General features: G+C 37.1%; 1 pseudogene; it reads left to right on the top strand.

The window, feature by feature from the left end:
- The first annotated feature begins 1873 nt into the window (after positions 1 to 1873).
- On the top strand, positions 1874 to 24407 carry LOC124517018 (importin subunit alpha-8-like; annotated as a pseudogene).
- The last annotated feature ends 823 nt before the right edge of the window (positions 24408 to 25230 follow it).

Genomic DNA, 25230 nt, shown 5'->3' with positions numbered 1-25230 from the left:
CCGTATTTCTGTGATTGCATGCTGTGGATAGGAATCGGTAGTACAAGATTTCCTCATTTGAGAATATTCTCTTCTAGTGCTGCAGCAATACTTAATTTTCTTGATCAGAGCCATTTCATGAAACATGGCAAGGACGTTGTACCTTCTTCCTTGTTTTTTCTCTCTTTTTTCATATTTCCATTTAGCCTTTACTGTCTGACAACTGATGCCTGTGCATGACTGCCTCTTTGATTCTCTGTACTGTTAAACGCTTTCTTGTTGGTGATTGGATCTACCACAACTATTTCTAATATTTTCACGCTTAGATGGACTTTCTCTTTCTGAAGATGATTTTTGTTAAATCACAGCACCTCTGTTCTTTTCTTCTTTTGTTCAGGTTATCCGGGTTTCCCCTACACTCTGCACAAGCCTCCAGTAGGAGATCAAGTGAGAGCCCTGCTGGAAGTGGATGCTTATTTTTTCTCCTAGCAGGCAATTTGAACTTGCTTGTCTTCTGTCCTCTGACTCTGCAAATACTGTGGCAAGTTAGAAGTTAAGGACAAAACATGCTTTAGAATAGTATCTATGTTTCATTAGCACAGCTATGTAAGGGAATCAAATAAATTTTTAAGAACCTCTGTATTTTTCAGCATTTTTTCCAAGTTGGGGGTTTTAATTCTATATTCTTATTCTCCTCAAACTCATCTTCCATGGTGATTACTTTTGTTCTAAGTGAGATAGATACATAGATACATAGATCGATCAAGATCTGATATTTCCTGTCAATAAGTTTTCTTTCTTTGTAATTATCTACAGAGAGATTCCACTCCTTAAGTGGCCATTGATTTTCTGTGAATCTGTAACTCTTCCCTATTATATTGTGAATCTTAAGATACTATTTTTTCTAAACAAGGGTTCATAAGGAAATATGTGTTTTTCTTTTTACTTGACAATTTTTTTCTTTGGTTGTGTGTGTGTGTGTGTGTGTGTGTGTGTATCCAATACGACTCAATCTTAAATATCTTCCTTCCAAGATGTCTTTTAAATACAATATTTTACTAGTAAGGAACAATTAATGCTTTTCCAAATTTCAGACTTAAATCCCAAATCTCAATTTTTTACTCCCTGTGGCAATATTTTCCACTGAAAACATGTCAAGTGATTCATAGTACATCCAAATACCTCGGTTGCTAAGCAACTGCTAATGAATTTTCCACCAAAAAGGTTTCAGACCAGGCCTCTGAGATATCAAATACTCACACCGCTCTTGATATCTTTGCAAATGTCCCTCTACTGTAGCGTGAAAAAGTTGCTGCAAACAATAAAAAGTAACTACTAGGTCTAGCATAAGCTGAAATTATAGAAAAGAAAAATAATTTTAGTTTGTTGTTCCTGAGCCACGGTCTCTTTTATTACTTTTTTCTAAGAACATATAGACAATTCAACATCCATAAGTGCATTTTGTAAAAAAATGAACAACGACCCTAATGACTTTGAATTTCCAAATCAAACATTAAGATCAAAATGCTGATGGAATTTTTAGATTTCTGTTTTTAATTAAGAACTTACTTCAAAAAATGTAAACGTAAAGACTTTGTGTTTACTGTGACTGCTCTGGTTCACAACGAACAATATGCCTAATTTAACAACAAAAACCAGAAAAACTTTTTTTAAAGGGAGATTCTGAATCACACAGAGACACTGTGGGTTACTGGTGTCTCTGAAGTAGGGTGTGTATGCACAGATTCTCTTAAGAGAACTTTCACTTGCTCTGTTTTCTCAATGATATAGATCACAAGGTCATCAGTAGAGAGGGAAGATGGGGCCAAGGGTTTTGGACGTCTGAAAAACAGAGAAGGTGTAAAATAGTTAACCTGAGAGAGCAGAGGCGTGAATGGACGATAGAAACGTAGCATCGCCGGGCTTCTTTCAGATCCCTCTGGCTGTTGACGTTCATGAATTAATTATGATCGCAATTAGTAAGATGTGTGTGTGTGTGTGTGTGTGTGTGTGTGTGTGTGTTTCCAGCTGCATGTGCAGGAGAGGAGTAATGAATTGTAGCTTTGCCCTGGCCTCTGTGTGCAGAACCTAATGAGTGTGCGGGAGAGAAAACAGCCCTCCCTGGAGAGGCTGTAAGGTGAGCTGATGTTTTGATGACCCCAGTGAGAAAGAGACGGTGAAGTCTACCGTAGGGAATACAGGTGCAGGGAAGGATAGGGACTCGCGCTGATAACTGTGGTAGACGGTTTTTACTAATCTTCTTGTATTAGTTTCCTACTGTTGGGAAGCAAGTCACCATACATTTAGTGACATAAAGCAACACAGTTTATTAGCTCGAGGTTTCTGTTAGAAATCTAGGCATGTTTTACCTATGCACCCTCCCCACCCCCTCTCCTGCCCCGCACCCTGCTCTGCTCTCACAAGACTGCAGTCAAGGTGTTAGCAAGGTTGTGTGCCCATCTGGAGTCTCTACATAGAGAAGGATGTGCTTCTAGGCTCACTCAGGTTGTTAGAAATGTTCCATTTCCTTCCAGTTGTACGTCTGGGAGTCTTAGCCCTCTTAGTTTGATGCCAGCTTCAGGTCCCGAAGTCATCTACTGTCCCCTGCTCTGTGGCCTTCTTCATAGGTAGCTCGCAACACGGCTGTCTGATTCTTCCAGAATAGCAGGAAGATGTTCCTTTCTGGTCAGAGAAGACAGACAGTCAGTCATGGCAGTGATATCCCATCAAACTTGTCATCTGTGGTGAAGTATCAAGGAAGTGGCATTCTATCACCCTTTCCAGGTTCTATTGGTTAGAAGCCACACGTCTTCAAATGGTGGCTTGCCCAGGGTGGGATCCATTGGGTTTCACCGCAGGGTGTGTCTGCCTCAAGCCCTTTATTTGTTTTCACCTCTTTATTTACTCCTTTGGGTTGATTCTGGCCTCCGTTGTGTTCACTTGCTTTGGCCATTGGAATAACAGCAGATGTGATTCAAGAAGAGGCTTGAAACAATGCTCTTTGGGTCTTGCTTTCTCTTGGAAGCTTACTGCTATTGGAAGGAGCCAGGCTGGCCAGCATGTTGGACAGTGACCAGGTACCACACAGGAGAGTGAGGCCACCTTAGATTATGCTGTCCCAGACACTCTGTCAACTGACCGCAAGTACTTGAATATGCCCAGGAAAGATCAATTGAGACTTCCCAGAGCAGCTGGCTTATATTTCATTTTATATCTCCAGTTAGAGTTTGTCTGAGCACTCTGCATTCTTTTAAAAAGATGGAACATTGTATTTTATCTTTCAAATTTTAATGGTTTTCTATAGCATGCTAACAGTGGAGCTTCCTGTCATGGGTTGAATAATTGTGCCCTTCTAAAAGATATATCAAAGCCCCAACCTACAGTACCTCCTAATGTGATCTTATTTGGAAATAAGTTTCTTAAAGATTCAATTTCTTATTTTTGATTCATTTATGTAAGCTTCATATTGTATATTTTAAAAATGTTTTATATAACTCACTAGTGAAGTTATTGTGCCCTGTAATTTTCTCAGTGAAAAGGTTTTTAATAGAAATGCAATGTCTTTAAGATATAAAGATATACAGGGGCCCCTGGGTGGTTCAGTCAGTAAAGCATCTGACTCTTGATTTCAGCTCAGGTCATGATCTCACGGTTCGGTTTGTGAGTTCGAGCCCTGAGTCAGACTCCGTGCTGATAGTGCAGAAGCTGCTTGGGCTTTGCTCTGTCTCCCTCTGTTTCTTCACTCTCCTGCTCACATGCTCTCTCTCTCTCAAACTAAGTAATAAACTTAAAAAACAAAGATGTAAAGATATACAAAGTTTCTATTTCTTCTTGTGTCAGTTTAAAATTTCTGACTTTTAATTTTCTTTTGCCCTCTAAGTTGTTGCATTTATTGTCATAAGGCTGTTCATAATTTTATTTTATTATAACTTTAATAATTATAAAATGTTTACTGATTTTCTCTTCTCTTTCCTGATATCAACATTATCCTAGATAAAAACAAATTCCTCCATCAAGTTATTTATCATATTTATTGATCTTTCCTTAGAAACAACTTTTGAGTTTATTAGGTCTATTTTTCATCTTTTCTATTTTATTGATTTCTACCCTTTTATTTACTATTTTCTACTTTATACTTTGGGTTTATTTTTTTCTTGTTGACCTAGCATCTTAAAGTCAAAATTTAGATAACAAATTTTGAGAATTCTTACTTTCTTATTTAAGTATCAAATAAGCCAATTGTCCTCAACCACTGCTTTGGATACATCCTATGGATTTGGGTGTATTATGTTTTTATTCCCACTTGAATAAAATAGTTATAAATTACTGAGTGAATCCCCCTTTTATTCATGTGTTATATAATGTTGTATTACTTAATATCTAAGTATTTGGTTACTTTCTACATACCATTTTGTTATTTATTTCTAATTGAATTCCATTTGGTCAATGACCTTACTCTAAATGATATTAATGTATTTAAATATACTGAGAATTGTTTTTATAGCTTACATTTTATTTATGAAAGGCATATGTGAATATTCTATCTGCGTTTGAAATTTCATAGGTCTGAAACTCACATGAGTTCCCACACTAGCCTCTATTTCTCTAATATGTGCTTTTTAGTTCATTCACCAAATGTCTACACCGATGATTTTGAGCCTTACCTACTCTCCTCAAAGTTCTAAACCTTCTCATCTATTTTTCACAGAAAATGACCTCATTTCTCATTGCATAGAGTAAAATGGATGACCCAGACAGGAGTGCTCTCACTTTATGATACCAAATATAGAAACCTATTTTCCTTTTCACCTGATAAAGTAATGGAGTTTTTCTTCCTATCAAAGACTAATCCCTTTGCTCAGAAACTTGTATCTCTCTCTCTTTCATAGACCTTACCCAAAGTATATCCCTTATCTCTTATATAGTTTAAGCCTTTCAAGTAGTTCTTTCCCACCTGTTATTAAACTTGCTGCAACCAAGGAGAAAAAAAGCAGCAGAGCATCCAAACCCCTTTCTTTAACCCTCACCTTCCCAATGTTACCTTCAGATCTTTTACCCTCATTCACAGCAAAATTCCTCAAGCATGTTTTCTAGTCTTTATTTATTTCATCATCTTCGGTTCTATCCTGTCTATACAGAAATTTTACTATATTCCATTCAGATATTGTTAGTTACTCTCATAAGTTAACTAGCACATCTAACTTTTCATCAACACACGACATCTGTTTTCTCCCAAATGAGAAAGGACAATCTCAGAAACCAGCATGAAGGACTGTAACAAAATACTTGTCATTATCATACCACAAGGAATGGGCTCACAGATGCCAACTTTTCAGTGTGAACTGACATCATTTCAGTACATGGTCAGAAGACTTTAGGGGGTTGAGTGAGGATTTCCATGATTCGTTTTCAATTTCAAAATAGAAGACCTAATGAAAGCTGATTGTGAATCCAAGATCTTACCAAAAAATAATCACATGGACAGTAATAATAGTAAGAGAGAGAGAATATAATTTTGGTTATCTGTTTTTGAATATTATTGTTATTGTGCTACTGTATATATTCTGAAAGGCATACGAAGACATCGTTTACATTCTTCCTGACCTTTTTATAACTTCAGTAGACTCTGCTTGTATAAACTGAAGTGAAGCATTGCTTGATTTATATCTTGTTCTCACTGACTCCACAAAAATACTTCTACTAAGTGACTTTGTTTTTAAAAGTAATGTAGTAATTTCCATGCATTCAGTAAGAATCTGTCCCTTTTTGGCCAGGTTATAGCTAGACAAATCAATTATACAACGAAGGATTCTATTTGAAAATACACCTCTTTTGAAAAGCTGATGATGCATATTATTGTAAATCCTTTGTGGGACAAGTGCCTATGAGGCCCTTTGAGGAAACTGATATAGTATCTCTTCTGGGGCTTGAAGCATTCAAAGTAAGAAAAGTCACTTTCTGGAACAACAGAAGCTTTAGCAGATTTGGGGAAATGCAAGAGAGAATAACTTACCCACATTAAAGTTTCTGTAAGCAAGACTGGGTGAAGACGATTTTCTTGGTTTTGAAATATACAAATATATATATATATATATATATATATATACATATATATATATATGCATAGTAGAAACCACTAAAATGCAGTATCTAATGTGAAATATCTAATGTAATATCTAAGGTGAAATTTTGGCATGGTTCATTAAGTACTTGCATTAGGACTATATTTTTAACCTTTTTAGGATGATTCTCTGACAGTTTTTCTGATTGGAATTAATGGTAGAGCTCACTGCCTTGACTATATTTCTCTTAAGATTACTCTCTCTGAACAGGCTAGATTCCAGGAAGAGACAAGGCAACCATAAAGGGCCTGATTCAGGAAAGAATATGACCCGATCAAGGAGAATATTTCATAGAATATTTGCCATATACAAATGATAAAATATTATAGAGTTTAAAAAGCAACCAAATCAATACTCTAATATAAATATGAGCAGATTTCAAAAGTGTCAAGTAAAAAAAAAGTCAAACCAGTGCAGAGTATAATACATAAGGGGGATGTGTGTGGGGAGTGTCAAACAGAATCATTACAAGTAATGGCGGCAAGAAACAGAAAATAAAATATAATAAATGTTTAAGTGGTGACAGGCATACAGCAAAGACTCTGATTTGTTATAAATGAGAACTGTGATCAAAATGAATGAAAGAGGTAAGAGATGAAGGTGAAAACTTACGTAGAGACCAGGCTGTGCTGGGCTGGGCACACCATCAGAAAAGTCTTAAGCAGACTAGAGACATCGGCTGATTCATAGTTCAAGTTGAGGACCTCGTTGCTCTGTAGACTGGATGGAAAGGCACCAGAGAGGGCAGCGTGGGTCCATCGCAGGAGTCCAGGTGGAGGTGGGGGAGAAGGTATCAGAGGGTGTGGGGGAAGCCATAGTGTAGGGAGAAGTAGGTGATCAGGTTCAGAACAAATTTTGGAGTTATATCACCATGGTTCTTGATGTGCTACAGCGGAGATAAAGGTGTGCAAGGCTTTGAGGTAAAAGGGGTTCAGTTTTGACTTTCAAGGTTTCGACTGAATAAGTAGATTGGGTAGTGGTGCTACCAGGATCACAATGTGATAAAGATAGGATGTAAAAAGTAAAATTGAGAATTGTTTTTCGTTATTTCTTTGTGCTTTATTTGATTTTATCTTAGAAAGAGAGAGCACGTGAGGGGGGTGGGGAGAGAAAGAGGGAAAGAGAATCCCAAGCAGACTCCACGCTCAGTGGGGCTCGATCCCACAGCCCTGGGACCACGACTTGAGCGGAAACCAAGAGTCAGACACTCAACGAACTGAGCCATCCAGGTGCCCCTCTGCTTTTTTAAAAACTATGCAGTCCCTTAAGACAAGTTAAGGAGATGTGGCAGGTGTTGTCAGTAAGAAGGAGGTTAAGCTCTGATGTGCAGCATGGAGAAGACAAAGTGGGACAGGAGCGGAATTACCCGATTCACAATTTCAACAACTTAGGTTGGATAAAAACTTTGAATGCATAATTCTAAAGGAAATTCTGTCACTGTGCTTACAGAGAGATTGCCTTGAATCTCCCTGGCTATTTTTGGTCCTACCACACAAATAAACAAAACAATGTCAGAACCATTCCAGCTGGGTCGACAATTGGGACTGCAATTCAGGTAGTATGGCTTAATAGGTCTGAAATTGTGTGGTAAAGAAGAAGAGGAAAGTATAAAGCGTATCTACGTTAGAAGTAAATAGTGTCTGGAATATGTAAATCAGCCATATAAAAATAGAATGCCATCTTCATTTAAGAGACTCAAAGCTGGACCCACTAATAGGATATTGTTAAAATTGAGTATTCATTTCTGATTAAACAAGGAAAGAACTCTTAATTTTCTATAAATGGAAAGATATTTTCTTGACTTGCTGAAAATTATCTACCAGAAATTGCTGTAAACAAAATACTTAATGATGAAAGGTTGGAAAAAATTCCATTAAAATCAAGAATAATTATGATACCCACCATCACTATAATTATTCAGCACACTAGTAGTATACTGGAATAAATCATCCTTCTCATTAACAAAACTCATCGAGGCAACAAAATAAGTAGAATTCATCACACAGACACTGTCTGAGAAAATTCAGATTAAAGAAGTACAGAGAGCTTTTTAAGTAGATGGACTGAAGGGACTTTCTGGTTAATGATAGGATTACTTGAAACATGACAGCACTTACTAAACATAGTTCTTACTTTTTCAAACATATATTGAAACAATTTAACCTTCTTAACAACTTTACAAAATTGGTACAATTATTATCCCTGTTTTAGAGATTAGTAAACTGAGACATTAATTAAGTTGTCCAAGATCACCTTATTAGCAAAGATCCAAACCCAGGCCATCTGGTTCAAAAGCCTGTAGTTTTAACCATTAAGCTTTCTCATGGCTTTGACACACTTGCTTTAACATATTTCCATCAGTCGCAACTCTTGGGTCTGCCACTTTATCATCCCACACTTTTGATTTTCCTGATTGTACCAAGCACATTTTGTGATTTATAATGCAACATGAAACATCCCCCCAAAGTACCTCTTATGTATCAGTGTCTACACTTAAAAGTGTACTGATCTAATGGCCAATCAACTGAGAAAATGTTGGGAAACAATCTCCTGCAGGCACAGATTTTAGGATTCTTGTCCTCATATACCCTCTTCTGGTTATCCCACCCCCATTATAGTCTTTCTTATTGTCGTCATTAACGAAACCAAATGGTAAGACTGAAGGAAATCTATATATTTCATATTACCATCGATTTTGTTTAATAAATGATATACTATTAAATTAAAACTCACATCAGGAAGAATGATACTCAGGAACAACAATGCTTGAATATTGTGCCGTTTCTAATGGAGAAAACAATTACCTACATCAGTGTGTACAGACTGGAAAATATTCCATTAAGTCTGAATGGAATATTCATGTCCAAAACAAGATTGCTAAATAATGGACTCTATAGTTAAGTTCAATTGCATTGTTTTAGGACTGAGTTTCTAATAATGCTTAATTATTATTTTATTATTTATTATTATTATTTTTATTTTCTGGCTAATACAATAATTTTATTTAAAATTTTTTTCAACGTTTTTTTTGAGAGACAGAGAGAGAGAAAGCATGAGGAGAAGAGGGGCAGAGAGAGAGGGAGACACAGAATCCGAAGCAGGCTCCAGGCTCTGAGCTGTCAGCACAGAGCCCAACGTGGGGCTTGAACCCACAAACCATGAGATCATGACCCGGGACGAAGTCAGACACTTAACTGACTGAGCCACCCAGGTGCCCCTGGCTAATACAATAATTTTAAAAGAACATCATATCTTTAGCACAAACTATTAACGAATCTTGATTAACTTGTTTTTAAGTAAACAACAGCCATGTATTTTGCTGAGCAGATTTTTCAAAGTAGAGAAAAAAAAAAGAATTCATCTAAGATCACAAATATTACGTTCATAATAACTAAGGTTAAGAATGTTTCACAAAGGTGCAAATCTAAACAAAACAAAAAAACATGTGAGGTGCACTTATTATTTGTGACATAATTGTTTTCAGCTTTACTGAGGTATAAGTGACAAGTAAAATTGTAATGTGTTTAAAGTATACACTGTGATCCACAATCAAGCTAATTAACACATCCATCAGCTCACACATTTACCTTTTGGAAGGGGCAAGGAGGCTTAAAATCCACTGTCTTAGAAAATTTCAGTTATAGAATACAGTATTAACTATAGTTACCCAACAAGAGATCCTGAGATTTTATTCATCTTATAACTGAAGGTTTGGAACCTTTTACAAATGTCTCCCCATTTCTCACATTAGCCAGCCCCTGGAAGCCACCCTTTAGCCTTGTTTCTGTAAGTTTGGCTTTTATTTTTCTTGCATTTCACCTCTAAGTGATACCACGCAGTATTCATCTTTCTCTGTCTTCTTTCACTTAGCATAATACCTTCCGGGTTCATCCACCTGCAAATGGCAGGATATCTTTCTTTCCTAAAACTAATATTTCATTAGGAACGTTCTTCAGGCTGAATCCTAAAGAATGTTGGCTTCTTCCGTAAATCTTGTTGCCAAATACGTTCTCTCAGTTTGGTATCCAGGAGGCATGTGAAACTCAGTCTGTGTAAACTACAATTCATAATTCTACCCTGTCGTCCAGACCTGTTATCTCCTACTCTTCCCAGCTCAGTTAAATGACGCCACCATCCACACAGTTCTGAAACCAAAACCAGTCTTCCTAAACTTTCTCTTTTCTTTACTCCTTAAGCCAATCTGTCGGCAAGGCCTGAAATCTGAACTCTGAAACATATCGTGACTCAGCCTGCTTCTTTTCAGCTGTCCCCTTTCCACCTTCGATCAAGAGGTTAGCAAGTGCCAAGGCTTTTGCTAGAATTTCTGCCTTTATGGTCTGATGGTAAGTTTAGTGCAAAAGAAGACAGAGCCATGGTGACAAGACTGAGAAGGGATGTACACGTTATACATTGATGCATGCGTGAGTGATGTTTGAGATACGCTGTTCTGAAACGTCAGAAAAAGTGGCGCATGTGCACCTGCACACCTGAGGGACACAGACGGAGTGGGAAGGTGAGCGAGCTGTATGGATGAATGGCATCGTGTAAATGAAAGGCATTGGTTCGCAAAGGATTTGTCTTCCGGGGCCATATATATTGTGCCGACTGGATTCTCAATACGCATGGGCCTGTGGCTCAGGTTCGAATTCTTCTTTCTCTCATATTACTAAGGGGACTCATAATTTCTTGGGCACCTGGACTATTATTGCAGTGTATTACAATAATTTTCTGTGTTTTACAGACTGAGAAATTCAACATAAATAGATTAAACCTCTAGACCACAGAATAGAGTAACTAATCAATTTTTTTGTTCTGACTTTGAAGTCTCTACCCTTTACACCGTACCACGGTGATGGGTCTATGTCTCGTTCATATTCATACGGACAGTGCTAGCATAATAGCTCATACTCATAGAAGCGTGTTGAATTTCATCCATAAACTAGAACATTTCTTTTTTTACAAAAAAATATCTATTTTGTATTTCTCACTGAGTAATAACTAATTTAATCGATTGATCAATATTTGGCAGTGAATGAGGTAATATTTTAGTCAAAGTTCAACAGAGCTTCTGTAACATCCCTATGAATGTTCCATGGTTCGTACATGGCTCGCTTTTCCTTTGTCTACATTTCCTAAAAATAACCTAAAATCATTTTTAAATCAAATGAAAAAACCCTTGCATTTATAATACTTTGATGGCTGCTAAATTACAATGTCGACATGCAGATGTGAACCTGAACTATATTTAGAGAAATGGCACCACTCTGAAATAAATGAGTTCAGGTGAATAATTACTTTCTATCTATAAGTCTGGGAATTTCTAATACATCATCTGTCTGTTCTCACAGTGCAGAAAGGAGAGTTAGTTCTTTGTAGATTGTTAATTATAACCTTTAATAACTGATTTCAAACTCCCAGTCGAATATACATTTCTTCGTTATAAATGGCACTCTGTAAGCATGACATTTTTAAGGAAATACAGTGTGAGATTTGCTTGAAACAGATATCCTACATGGGTATAAATCTCTAATTAATATTTTTTTTCTAAAATTCTGTAGTTAGGCCCACAGAGTCCACAATCCCTGAATAGGTACCTAAGTCTTTAATGGGAGCTTCAGATGTGACTTCAAAATCCCTTCTCTTCCCCCTTAGTAAACATCCGCGTGCAATGTCCACACATCATTCTCCTGATGTTCCTCATGGGGAACTATACTTTCAGACAGTAGGTATTACAGAGCACAACGCCAAAAATTCCTTCGTACGGTCAAAGAGGTCTTGTGTGGTTCTAAGAAAATATTCAGGGAGGTGGGAGCTAGCTTCAGAGCTGGTAGGCGCCTGGTGGCAAGTCTTCCTCCTAGTGATGAAGAAACACTTCTGCTCTCTCGCAATCTTTCAAGGTCATCTCTGTCAGAGTATGGCACACACTGGGGAGGTTCTGATGGCCGATTTCCAAATAAGCCACCTTAGGGGTGATCTAGCTTCGTACCACTACTTGAGGACAATCCTATCTTTAGAACTAGACCAAAGGCAAGATCCTATATTGTTTTATTGGGACATTTAACAGGTAATGTTTCTTAAGTAATTGCTGTTGTATCCGACACTGTACTAAATGTTTTAACTGCATTATGTTCAGTAATACTCTCAGCAGTGGAATGAGGTACTAAGTACTATGATTATACTCTTTGCCTTTGCTGAGGCAAAACAAAACAAAACACAAACCAAACAAGACACAACACCAAAAACCTTAAGATTTAAGGAGTCTTTGTAACTTGATCCAGGCCATACAGTACGTGAAGGCTATGATCACATATACCATACTGTCTTCTAGGAAGGAGTTGATTTCTTTTTGACAGATTCATATCCCTTATTCACTGTTAGATTTTTCTGGAATTAAACTATACTTGTGATTATAAAAGTTGTAATTTCAACACTCGGTGATTTTAATTTGTTTTAAATACAAAATATTCAGAACTAGTGACCTAAGTCCTCTAGATTTGAGACTATAAAACCTTGAGATATGTAGAATGTTCATCTTCCCATTGCCGCAATTATGTGGGTCGAAATGAAACTACAAAAAATGTATTGGTCCTTCGTTATAAGTTAGAAAGATTATCCCAGATGTACCAGTTTGCCTAAAAGGCAGCTGATAAGCTATTTAAATATAAAGTGTGTTTTAGCTGATAAAATGTCAGTAAAACCAAAATGAATGAATGTCATGGAAGAGTCAGGTTAATTAGGAAATGATCCCCTGAGTACCGTCTGGCATATAATGGAATTAGTGATTTTAACACTTACACATTGATGCAAAGCCAAGGGGCCACGAAAAGAGAGTGTTCTATTCTGATAATTAAAGAATCAGAGTATTCCAAGGCACTGGGACGTTTATAAGGTCAGGCCCTCTTTTATGTTTCAGTCATCCCCAAAATACCATTTACTAGTAATGTGCAGCTCATTTTGAAGATTTTGAAGATTTCTTCATTTGTGCAATACCTCATGAATCCTGTATTTTAGCACCTGAAGGGTATTTTTATTTTGTGCCAGAACATAATCCTTACATCAAGCTGAATATGTGTCCGTAAAAGAACAATTGTGAGAATTGAATAATTTTTAAATATTTGGAATTGCTTTCTAAATATTAATGCACTTTATTATGTTCATTTTTACTTGAAAATTTAATATAATTTGTTAAGTATTATATACTCTAATGTAATATATACTATATATGCAAAATATGCTATATAATATATATACTATATAAATATACTTTATAGTATATAAAAGTATATAAAGGTATATGCATATATATCATATATATCTAATTCACATATTTTATTAATATATGGTTAACTTTTATAAACAACCCAATTTTAAAAGTACAGAACAAATACATATTTTTATGTAAATATTCCTATATGAATATTATTTGTGACTAGCATGTAAAGAATTTCTATGAACATTTATCCATCTCCTCTCTTTATTTGAGTGTTATTTACTCTTTGTCTTATACTTCTTCTTCCTTACCAATTTTACTCATCTATGGTCAGCTTTTAGTACATTATTCTAAACCTTATTATTTTTCTGAAGTGCCTATCTTAATTCTTACCACCTCATTCACAGCAGGAAGCCTTGCACCACTATTTTTGAAAAACATGAAAGATACAAGAATATTTATGATATCTTATGGGCTATACCCCTCTTATCCAATGACCAAAAATATTTCCAACAAATCTGTAGATATTTCATTCCACCTATACTGTGATTATTAAGGTCAAACTGTCTTGAGCCTATTAAAAAAAATATATATATATATAAACTTTAAAATCTCAGGAAATAGCAATTGGTCATAAACTAGATGGTTATACAGGTTATACTAGACAAGAAGGAAAACCTGAGATTGCACAGGGTCACTAGGAAAACAATTCTTACAAAAAAAAAAAAAGAGGAATAAATAAGTCGTAACCTGAGGTGATTCCCCAAGTTTGATCAGAGCTCCACCGTTGTCCCCAAGATGTAAGTATCTTGGACAGTACCGGACAGGAGTGATAAAGTAATATCCAAGTTTTCATAACTATATGTCAAGTAACTATGATTGTTAACTAACATTTCTCTAAAAACTTCAACAAAAAAGTCATTTACTTATTCTTATATGGATGCCTTTAAGAGAGGAAAAAAGGAAATGAAGACAAAAGAAAGTGAAGAGTAAAGGTGAATCTATCACCATGGGAGAAACACTTATGGGGTTAATCTCACACACTATACAAAAATTAGTTCTAAATGAATTAAAGACTTAAATATAAGGCCGAAACCATAGATCTATAGAAGAAAACAGGACAAAAGCTTCCTGACGTTGGTTTGGCGAGGATGCAACTGAAAAGTACAGGCAACAAAACAAAATTGATAGATGGGATGGCATCCCATTAAAAGGGGTTCTGCACAGCAAGAACACAACCAGCAGGGTGAAAGGTAACCTATGGAACAGTAGGAAATCTTTGCCTGTTGTACATCTTATAAGTGTTAATATCCAAAATATATAAGGAACCTACACAGCTCAATAGCTGAAAACTAATAACACCAATTTAAAAAATGTAGAAAGGACTTGAATAGACATTTCTCAAAAGATGACACACAAATGGCCATCTGGTACATGAAAAGGTGCTCAACATCACTAATCAGCAGGGAAATGCAAATCAAAACCACAATGAGCTATCATCTCACACCTGTTAAAATGACTATTATCAAAAAGTTAAAAGCTAAGTGTTGGTGAACTGTTGGTGGTAATGTAAATTGATATAGCCATTATGGAAAACCATACGGAGGTTCCCTTAAAAGTTTAAAATTGAATTCCCATAAGATCCAGCCATTCTGCTTCTGGGTATATATCCAAAGACAGTGAAATTAGTATCTGGAAGAGATATATGCATCCCCATGTTTATTACAGCATTATTAACAACAGACAAAACGTGGACACAACCTAAGTATCCACTGACAGATGAATGGAAGAAGGAAATGTGAGATACATCTCTCTCTCTCTCTCTCTCTCTCTCTATATATATATATATAGAGAGAGAGAGAGAGAGAGAGATATCTATTATATGTTATTATGGAATATTATTCATCCATAAAAAGAAAGACATTTTACCATTTGCAACAGCATAGTTGAAACTAGTGGATATTATGTTAAGTGAAATGAGCCAGACAAAGAAAGACACATACCGTGCGTTATCTCACTTAAGTGCGGATTGTAAAGTAGTCAAATTCATAGTAGTAGAAAGTAGAAGGGCTTTGCCAGAGGCTGGGGGAAGAGGGAAATGGGAGATGTTCATCAAAAGTTACAATATTTCAGTTATGCAGAATAAATAATTTCTAGAGATCTAAAGTATGACAACATGACTCTAGTTAATCCTATATTGTATATTGTAAATGTGCTAAAATATTAATTGTGTGAGATAATGAATATGTTAGTTAACTAAATTGTGACAAAGATTTCACAGTGCTGCATATATATATATATATATATACACACATACATATATATATATACACATACATATATATATATATATATACACACATCAAATCATACATCTTAAATATATAGAATTTTTATTTGTCAACTATAACTCAACAAAGATGGAGAAAAAAACCTCAGGAGTCAGTTCTGCTTACTGGGTGAGTCTGAGTAACAGGTAAAGAAGCTTTCTATGTGAAGCCTCTGAAATGTGTGTGTACTAGAAGTAATTGACATAGAATTATTAAGAAAAAAACTCCAAATATCATCTGGTATTAGGGTATTAAGAACAATTCCTTCAAAGAAATGTGTTCAGAACATATTTGTAACAATTTTCGTATTTCTCAATGTCATTATTTTACTATGATTTTTTATAGTTTGCCTAATTAAAAAAATTATACATCTAATCTCTTTACCCCATCTTTCTTCCCGTCTCCATAGATGTTTCCATTGTTACAAGAAACATGCCACCTTGATGCATATTATTTGAGAAGCACATGTACCATTAAAAAATGTAAGTATAAAAGTTAGCCAAGCTTGAGTTTTTCAAGTGATTCACACTTTTTGCAATGTTTTATCCATCAGTGCAGAAGACGTTAACAGAGATGGTCTTCTAGAAAGATGTTTACTGAAGCCAAATGCAAAACAAAAAAGTGTAATTGTCTTTTGTGTCTCTCTAGGCCTGAGAAAGAAAAGTCGATTCTTAGGAATAAAATAAGATATGTGCATAACTAACTTTCTTAATTTTTCTGCAATACTTCCATTTTCCTGCTTCCTCCCATTTTCCTGTCTCATCTTGGTTGCTAGAGTGGTAAATGAGAATCCTAAGCCTAGTTCCCTGTCTCTTCTCTTGGCATTTACTTCTAGCTGCTGTATGATCTTTGATGTAGCTCTTCTCCAGTGAGTGTAAGAGATCTGCATTAACACAGTGCTGGGCATTTGCTCTCACAGTCTTAGAAGATGCGTTCTGGTTGGTACAGAAGCAAACTCACAGGATCACAACAGAAACATTAACTTACTGTGTATTAATGTATATTTGTCATTATTTCATTAATAACAATGATGCAAATATAATTCAGTTGATTTACATGATTGTTAGGACAGGACCTGGTAAAGTCCTCAAACCTTTGTCCATTTTGGAGCCAAGCCATACATAGCCAAACCTGTTGAAGTACATGGAGACAAGGAAGCTGGGCTGCCAAAATGATATGATTTCCAGATGCAGAGAAAAGGTCTGAGATTTGGAAGGGGGGAATGGTTCAACAAGTAGGTAGTTCTGTAGATCCATCTTCAAAAAAGATTCATGCTAAACTCTTGGGTATTTCAATTCTCAAGAATCCCTATGGAAGATTCAGGGAAGAAGGAAATCATTATGTGAATCCTTATGAAAGATTCAGGAAAGAAGAAGATCATTCCATTGTGTATGTATATATATATTACTAGATGGAATATTACTAGATGATCAAAAAGAATGAAATCTTACCCTTTGCAACATCATGGATGGAACTAGAGTGTGTTATGCTAAGTGAAATAAGTCGGTCAAAGAAAGACAAATATCATATGATTTCACTCATATGTGGAATTTAAGAAACAAGACAGATGAACATAGGGGAAGGGAAGCAAAAATAAGATAAAAACAGAGGGAGACAAACCATAAAAGACTCTTCAGTACGGAGAACAAATTTAGGGTTGCTGGTGGGATGTTGGGTAGAGGGATGGGCTACATGGGTGATGGGCATAAGGAGGTCACTTGTTGGGATGAGCACTGGGGGTTATATGTAAGTGACGAATCACTAAATTCTATTCCTGAAATCATTATTACACTATATGTTAACTAACCTGGATTTAAATATTAAAAATTTCATTCAAAAAATATATATATGGAGAGACAGAGAGAGACAGAGAGAGAGAGAGAGAGAAAATCGGTGTCCCATACATTTGTTGAGTCTAGAACTCTTTAAGCCTTTTGGAGCTTAGGTAGAACTTGTATATATTAGCAAAAAAAATCCACCTGGAATTTGATGTAGATTGTGTTTAAACCACAGATTAATTTATGGATAATTGGCATCTTAAAAATATTGACTCTTCTGATATATGAACATAGTATATCTTTAAAAAAAAGAAGAAACTCACTAGCCTACCTATGTAGTAAAAGAAAGACAAGCATAAGCAATTGGGATGACGGACGAGAAGTGTTTATTCCATGAGGGCAAGGACGGTGGCTGTTTGGCTCAACATTTTATTTCACATTCCCTTGCACGGTTTTTGACCGGAGTTCCTGGATACATCTGTAATAATTGAACATCAATAATATGAGTAGAACTTTGTGGATCAATCCAGAGGCAAGTAGTATTGGCAAGAAAATTGGCAGAGAACTAGTAGCATATTTAGAAGATTCAAGACCTCAAATATGAAAGATTAGACAAAAATCATTCTTATAAGACTCTCATTTTGATTTTTGCAATCTCAATGGTCTTGTAACACTTAAATACATGGAAGCAAATATATACATTAAACCTCATCTCTTTGTGTGTAGAAATAAGATCTAAACCATTAGAATTGAATTCACCAGGCCCTTCAGTGCCTTTGAACTCTGAAATGCAGAGACCTCAAGCTCTCCCAGGGAATGTAGACTAGAGAAAATGTGAAAGTCTATGGTTTCTGTGTGATGAAATGGCAGTCAAAATACTTATTAAAGTATAGTATAGGGGAGCCTGGGTGGCTCAGTCAGCTGGACATCTGACTCTTGATCTCAGCTCAGGTCATGATCTCGCAGTTGGTGAACTCAAGCCCTGCACTAGGCTCCATGCTGATGGTGCAGAACCTTCTAGGGATTCTGTCTCTCCTTCTCTCTGGCCCTCCCTCACTTAGGCGCTCCCCCCCTCCCTCTCTATCTCAATAAATAAACAAATGTTTTTTAAACAAAATAAAGTCTAGATGTAGACTCCTATATATGTAAATGTGCTATATGTATTTCAAACCCTAAAAAAAAAATCCCCTCCCTCTGGAAACGATACTGACAGCACCCTATTTTAAGCAGAGACTGACAAGGGGCACGTAAGGAGAGCAGATTTCTCCAATTCTTGAAAAGCAGCGGCGGTCAAGGTTGGTGCAATTTACACGACTTACACTTAAAAGGCAACCCACTGCTCACTTCTCCAGAAAGATAATTCCAAAAAGGTCACTATGAGGGAATTAAACCCTTTAAACATACCCCTTCTTAGCTCTGCAGATAATGTTGCACAAGCCTTCAGTTAGGTGCCCTTCCCATTTTTAAGTGGGTGTTACTAATATGTGTAAGGTGGGCTCTTAATGCTGCCTGAAGGTTTGGTTCACTCAGATCGTCTCAAATTGTAGTGGTAATAACAACATAATCAAAATTAAACGGCTTTAGTGTTTTCTAATGAAGCAACCATTCTCCAACTGATTTTGCTCAGTGTGTGTGTACATGTGTTTCTGTGTGTCTTTATCAATAATGCAAATCTTCCTTGAAAACCAAGAATAACGCCATGAAAGTCAAATGCCGTCTCCTTCCACAACTGGTAGGCAATTTCTGCCAAAATAGTCATTGCCACGAGATGCTTCGAAAATTCTGCTGCGTTATTGTTACAGATTTGGTAGCAGCTAATCTTTTTGACATTGTATAAATTAGAGTATAATGTGGTAAATTACTGTCCCAGCAGGAGATGCACTTCTCGAAGAACAAACACTCCGAATCTTGAGGATCAGGTAATCAGAAAAGGTAAATTATTAGAGGTCAATTAGTCCATTATGTATTTATTTCCCTGATTGATGACATATATAAAATAGACATTTTGCATTTTAATTCAAGGGTTTTAAAATGTGAAGACTAAATAAAATTGCAGTGAATTGAGTCACTCCTAGATGGCCTATAATTACCCTGACATCTTAATACATTTAACTGACAACATCACAAAAATCCAACCAATATGAGAACCTTGGGGTCACTATTTCCTTTGTATAAAAATAGATATTTTATTTGCGTTTTTGCTGGTATTAAAAGGGTGGCTATATTTTCTGAAGCGTTTTAAACACTTGTTAGATTTATTCACACTTTAAGAGTAATCAAGAAGAGCTTAAGAAGTCATATTTTTATAGGATAAATAAGTCGGGAGGATGAAAAGTATAGCATAGAGTCAACAATAATGTAATGGCTTTGTCTGGTAACAGATGGTAACTACACTTACCGTGGTGAGCATTTTGTAATGTATAAAATTGTCGAAACCCTATGTTGTACACCTGAAACTAATATAATATGTCAACTATATTTTAAAGAAAAAAGAAAGAAAGAAACTGTAGTTCTGTAATTGGAAAGCATGTTTGCTCTGGAATTCTTGGAACCAAGTTTCCTAACTTGTTTTGCTTTTGGGTTTCTGACCAGATAAAAAATATTTTGTATCTGTGAAGGCCGTGCTCAGATTACGGGAATCTAGATTATAATTGGGTATGTTATACTGTACTGATTATTGACAGGGTGCCTCAGTGAGGTGGGCAATTCACTCCAATTGACGTACTAGAATCTTTGAATCTCATTCCTTGTGTAAATACATGCTTCCTTTGTAATTTACGGACTTTGGAAAACTGTTCTTCTGGTCGGCTTGAGTTGATTCAAAAGCAGACTTCTTGGCAAAAGAACATCATCAAGGATCAGGATTTCAAAACAAATGGAGGGGGTAACATATGCCCAAAGGCAGGCCCCATCAGAATCCAGGAACCTGGGGATAGTGTTTCTATTGCTATGTAAGGCTGTGTATGCTATGTGTGTATGGTAAAATAGTGTTAGCCTTTGGAATGTTATGCTTTTATCTGGCTTGGATGTAGTTGCTTGTTTGTTTGTTTGTTTGTTTGTCAATAATAGAACCAGGATGAGGATATTGCCTCTGATTCTTAGGGCACCATTCATTTTCTTAGAGGACTGGCCCCCGTTCATATTTTCACAGTCAAGGACCCTGATAGAGAAAGAGCCTCCTAGTGGTTTTGGAATCTAGAAGGCAAAATACTTCATGTGAACTCAGTTGTTATTTCTTGAAACAGCTGTTACGGAAAAACGACACTGAAACTGATAAAAAATGCCAGGTTTTTTAATGTCAGAAAAATCCCTTTGAGACAAAGCAAGATCTCCTTCCACAGCTCATTGTGAAAACTGAGTGACATTGGAAAAGGACAATTGTGACTACATAATATGTCTTTAACTTTGGGTTTGTAAATATTTTTACGGTTTGAAAGGATAAGTTAAATGTCAACAAAACAAAAGACTTCCAGTGATAAAATTGCTCTAAAAATAATTTTAAAAACTTTTAATTTCTGTTCAGCACAAAAGCCTACAGTTAATAAAGAGTGATAATAGACTAATTTCCTGTTTACTATTATAACTGCTTGCTTTGTAACCTTGGTGAGGTTTTCTTTTTAATTAACTCTTCAGTAGCTATATTTGCAGTTAATAAATAATACGATTAGGGCTTGTGTTATTTTTTTCAAGGTAACTGTTTAATCTTTTCTTTGAACACATACACGTGATTAAAAATGCCCCTTACGCACAATAGAAAAAAAAAATAGTTCATTCACGTGATAGCACATTCCTGAACTCTGCAGTGCTTAGGCTTGGTAGTTTTTCTTCTACACTCTTCTCCAGATTCCTCTGCCTCTGGTACCGTTGTCTTCAAGGGTAGCCTGCTTTTCCATAAAGGACAGTCCTGGTAGAGACCTTTCACAGCCACCTGGAGCCCTCCCAGCAGGGGCTCTCAGAACATCCCATTCTTTCTTGCCAAGGTTAAATGAATGGCCTACACCAAATCTCATGACCTAATGTCCGTGTGCACGGCCCTTGCGTGAATACCACTAGGCAATAGCTTCGTAGACACTGAGTTTTATTGAAGAAAAACCACAAACCAGACAGCATAGTCCCTGTATACATACAGAAGCAGCAATTTCAGGTTAACCTTTAGGGCTTTGCCAGTCCTGCCATGTTTTCTAGCAAGCCTCTCTCCCATTCTCCCTTTGGGTGGATTTAAAACACGTGTGCTCTTTTCAGATATTCTCCACCTCACTGCAAATCACCTCAACGGTGACTTCTCTTTCCTGTCAACAATTCTTTACATGGGCATTTTTACCTACTGGTTTCCTTTCCTTTCCTGATGCACAGGAATCCATCCCTCACTTTTCTGTGTCTATGGAGATTCCACTTTGTTGATTATCTACGTATAGTCCATTCTCTTTTGAACAAGCTTTAACCCAACATGAAACTAAATAACTTTCTGCCATTGTTCATTCTCCTCTGGCTTTTTATCTTCACTGTCCACTTTTCTGCTGAGAAGACTTTTCTGTGCATGTTTTTTACCGTTTGGCTTTTCCCATACGCTCTGAAATATCCTTAGTATTGATCAAATGCTCAAATACCAAGTAGAGCATAAAATCATAGCTCCTCTAGAATTATGAGACACGGATGTTCTTGGAGAAAACGGGGAGGAGAGATTACTAACTGGAGTAGCTGAGCAATCATTAATATATTTGTTGCACTAAATTTAGAAAAATGTCATTGGCTGCATAATGACTGACCATACAATCTCATGTGTAAATTATGATCTTTTTGAAAATCAATACTATGTGTTGGAATTATGTATTACTTTACTCAATGAATATAAATGCTTAATCAATATTTTATGGGAGACGAGAGAATGTGTATACATAAGTGCAAGTGTAAATACTGAGTCCCCAAGAACAGCCCTTGACAGACTTCTGAGACACTCCAAAATATCGCTATAAAAGTATACTTTTTTTTTAACTAGAGTGATTCACCCTTAGTATACTTAGTTCAAAGAATTTTTGCTGCCATAACAATGAAAATGCCTTGCATTCCCTGAGGAATATTAATAGGAATTATGAATTTTTAAAGTTTTTTAATGCATCAATAATTTCCTTCTTGCAAAATAGCCTTAAACTTTGGGAGAGTCAGGTAATACCACTAATCTATCAGTGAAAGAACTGACAACTAGGAAAGTTAAATAACACTGTGAATGATATTAAATTCTACCTCCTATTCAGTCACAAATTGGAACTTGGGTTCGGGGCTTTGAATATTGCTTTCTTTCTATTTCATCAATCCCAGTGGCTTCCTGCCAGGTGGTTACTTCTTCCTATCAATACGCTGAGTTTAAATGCTCCAGGAGAGAGGCACATGGGTGGTTCAGTTGGTTAAGCATCGAATTTTGGTTTAGGCTCGGTCATGATCTCGCAGTTTGTGAGTTCAAGTCATCGGGCTCCATGCTGACAATGCAGAACCTGCTTGGGATTCCCTCTCTCTCTCTCTCTCTGTTCCTCCCCTGCTCATGCCCTCTCTCTCTCGCTCTCAAAATAAATAAGCTATAAAAAATTTAAAAAAGAAGCTCCAGAAGAGAGGCCAAGAAAATTAAAATACTGGAGCAAAGATGCATCTATCAGATGGCAATAGCCAATGGCTGTTAGCCTGAAGATGGCTGAGAAAGGTGAACAGGCTCTAAAGAGATGGAACATCAACAATCTCTCCCCTGACCCAGCTTCTGAAGAGCCATCCAAGCCGGTCAGCCTCATCCCACTTGAAGTAATCAATGGTGTGTATGCCTCAGATCCAGACTTACATTTCCAGTCCACTCAGGAAGCTAAGAAAATGCTGTCCCGGGAAAAGGAACCTCCTCTAAAACAGACTGTTGAAGGAGAGCTCTTTCCTAGGCTGGTCGAGTTCCTGAAGTCATCCCTTTACCCCTGCTCGCAGGCAGAGGTAATCTGGAGTCTGACCAACATTGCTTTAAGGACTTCAGAGAAGACCTGAGCCGTTGTGGAAGGACGCTATCTGTCTCATCTTTGATTGAGCTCCTGTCTTCCTTCCACAGGACTGTGTGTGAACACACAGGGTGGGTTCTTGGTTACACAGCAGACCACCCAGAGTTCAGAGACATCATCTCAAGCAATGCCATCCCTCATTTGCTGACCCTGGTTTCACCAACCATATCAGTCATGTTTCTGTGGAAAATTACACTGGTTTTGTCCACCCTGCATCAAAGTAAGAACATAAACCCTTTTGAAAATGCACTAAAGCAAATGTGGCCCGTCCTCTTCCGTCTCCTTCACAACCATGATAGCAACATTCTCTTGGACACCTGCTGGTCCCTGTCCTTCCTCACCAATGGCTACAATGGGTCCTTTGGCCAAGTATTTGGTACAGGATCCTGCCCGGGTTGGTCAGCTAATGAACGGCTCAGAGCTCGATGTCTTGACCCCCTCTCTCCACACTGTGGGAACACTGTCACTAGAATGGGTCCGCAAACCCAGGTGGCCATGGCTCAGGCATGCTGAATGTGCTGCTCCAGCTTGTGATGGTGTGCCCCAAGGCCTCCATCCAGAGCAGGCAAGCCTGGGACCTGAGCTCCATCGCTGTGGGGCCCTGCTGGCACATCCAGCCTGCAACAGTCTCCTTCCCTTGGTGGCTCTACTGAAAAATGGAGAATTTAAGTCCCGAAAGAGGCTGCCTTCACTGTGGGGCACCACGGACCATTTGACCTAGCATGTCCACTCCGGAGTATTGGAGCCACTGGACAATCTTCTCATCATCCAAGACACCAAAACTGTTGTCATTTTCCTCGACACTATCTCTTGTCTCCACCGTGTGACAGAGAAACTGTCTGAGAAGGAAAACTTGTCTTCTGACAGAACTCAGTGGGATTGATAGACTTGAAGTTTACAACTTCATGAGGAACATCATGTGTCCAGACTTCTTTAGACACTATAGAGAGCCGCTTCACTGAGAAAGAAGACAATGGCATAACATTCCCAGTCCTAGGCCAGGATCATGAATTCTTAAATCGCTTACCAGCAACACAGTTACCAAAGTTCCACAACTTCTAAACCAATGAAGAAAACCTCAAGGGTAACTTTCTGAAGGAGTATCCCTCCTAGATTCTAGTGTTTCAGAGGTGTAAAGATTTTTAAACTGAATATTAGTTAACATTTCCCACACTTTCATTGCCATTTAAAGAACACGTATAACTACGGGCCCCTGGGTGGCTCAGTCGGTTGAGCGTCTGACTTCGGCTCAGGTCATGATCTCACTGTCCGTGAGCTCGAGCCCTGCATCGGGCTCTGTGCTGGCAGCTCAGAGCCTGGAGCCTGCTTCCGATTCTGTGTCTGCCTCTCTCTCTGTCCCTAACCCACTCGCATTCTGTTTGTGTCTCTCTCAAAAAAAAAAAAAAAAAAAAAAAAGCATTAAATTTTTTTTAAATAAATTAAAAAAAGGAATATGTATAACTATACAGTTCCATAGGTACAGGCAAGGATCACCCCCAAACCAAAAAGACCTGTACCTCCCATTGACTGAGGCGATTTCAAATATAACTACTTCAGTGACTTTCTACTGTTGTGCCAAAGTGTGAACCCGAGTTGTTCACACACACTGAAGTTGTCCAAACTGGGGAATCCCAGAAGAGAACTCATGCTCGAGTTCCCAGGAAATGAAAGAAATATTTCAAAAGTATCACCTTCAGTTTATGGGAAGAATCACAAACAAGAGACAGAACAAGATAGAGATTTATATAAAAGCAGGAACAAGTAGGAAATATAAATAACCAAGGT

The sequence above is a fragment of the Lynx rufus genome, unplaced genomic scaffold (assembly GCF_022079265.1).
Source record: "Lynx rufus isolate CCGP_SWC_20201006 ecotype Redwood Valley unplaced genomic scaffold, mLynRuf1.p SCAF_20, whole genome shotgun sequence".
In the NCBI taxonomy this organism is placed as follows: Eukaryota; Metazoa; Chordata; class Mammalia; order Carnivora; family Felidae; genus Lynx; species Lynx rufus.
Note: the sequence above shows the minus strand (reverse complement) of the source record. Positions and strands in the feature narration are given on the sequence as shown.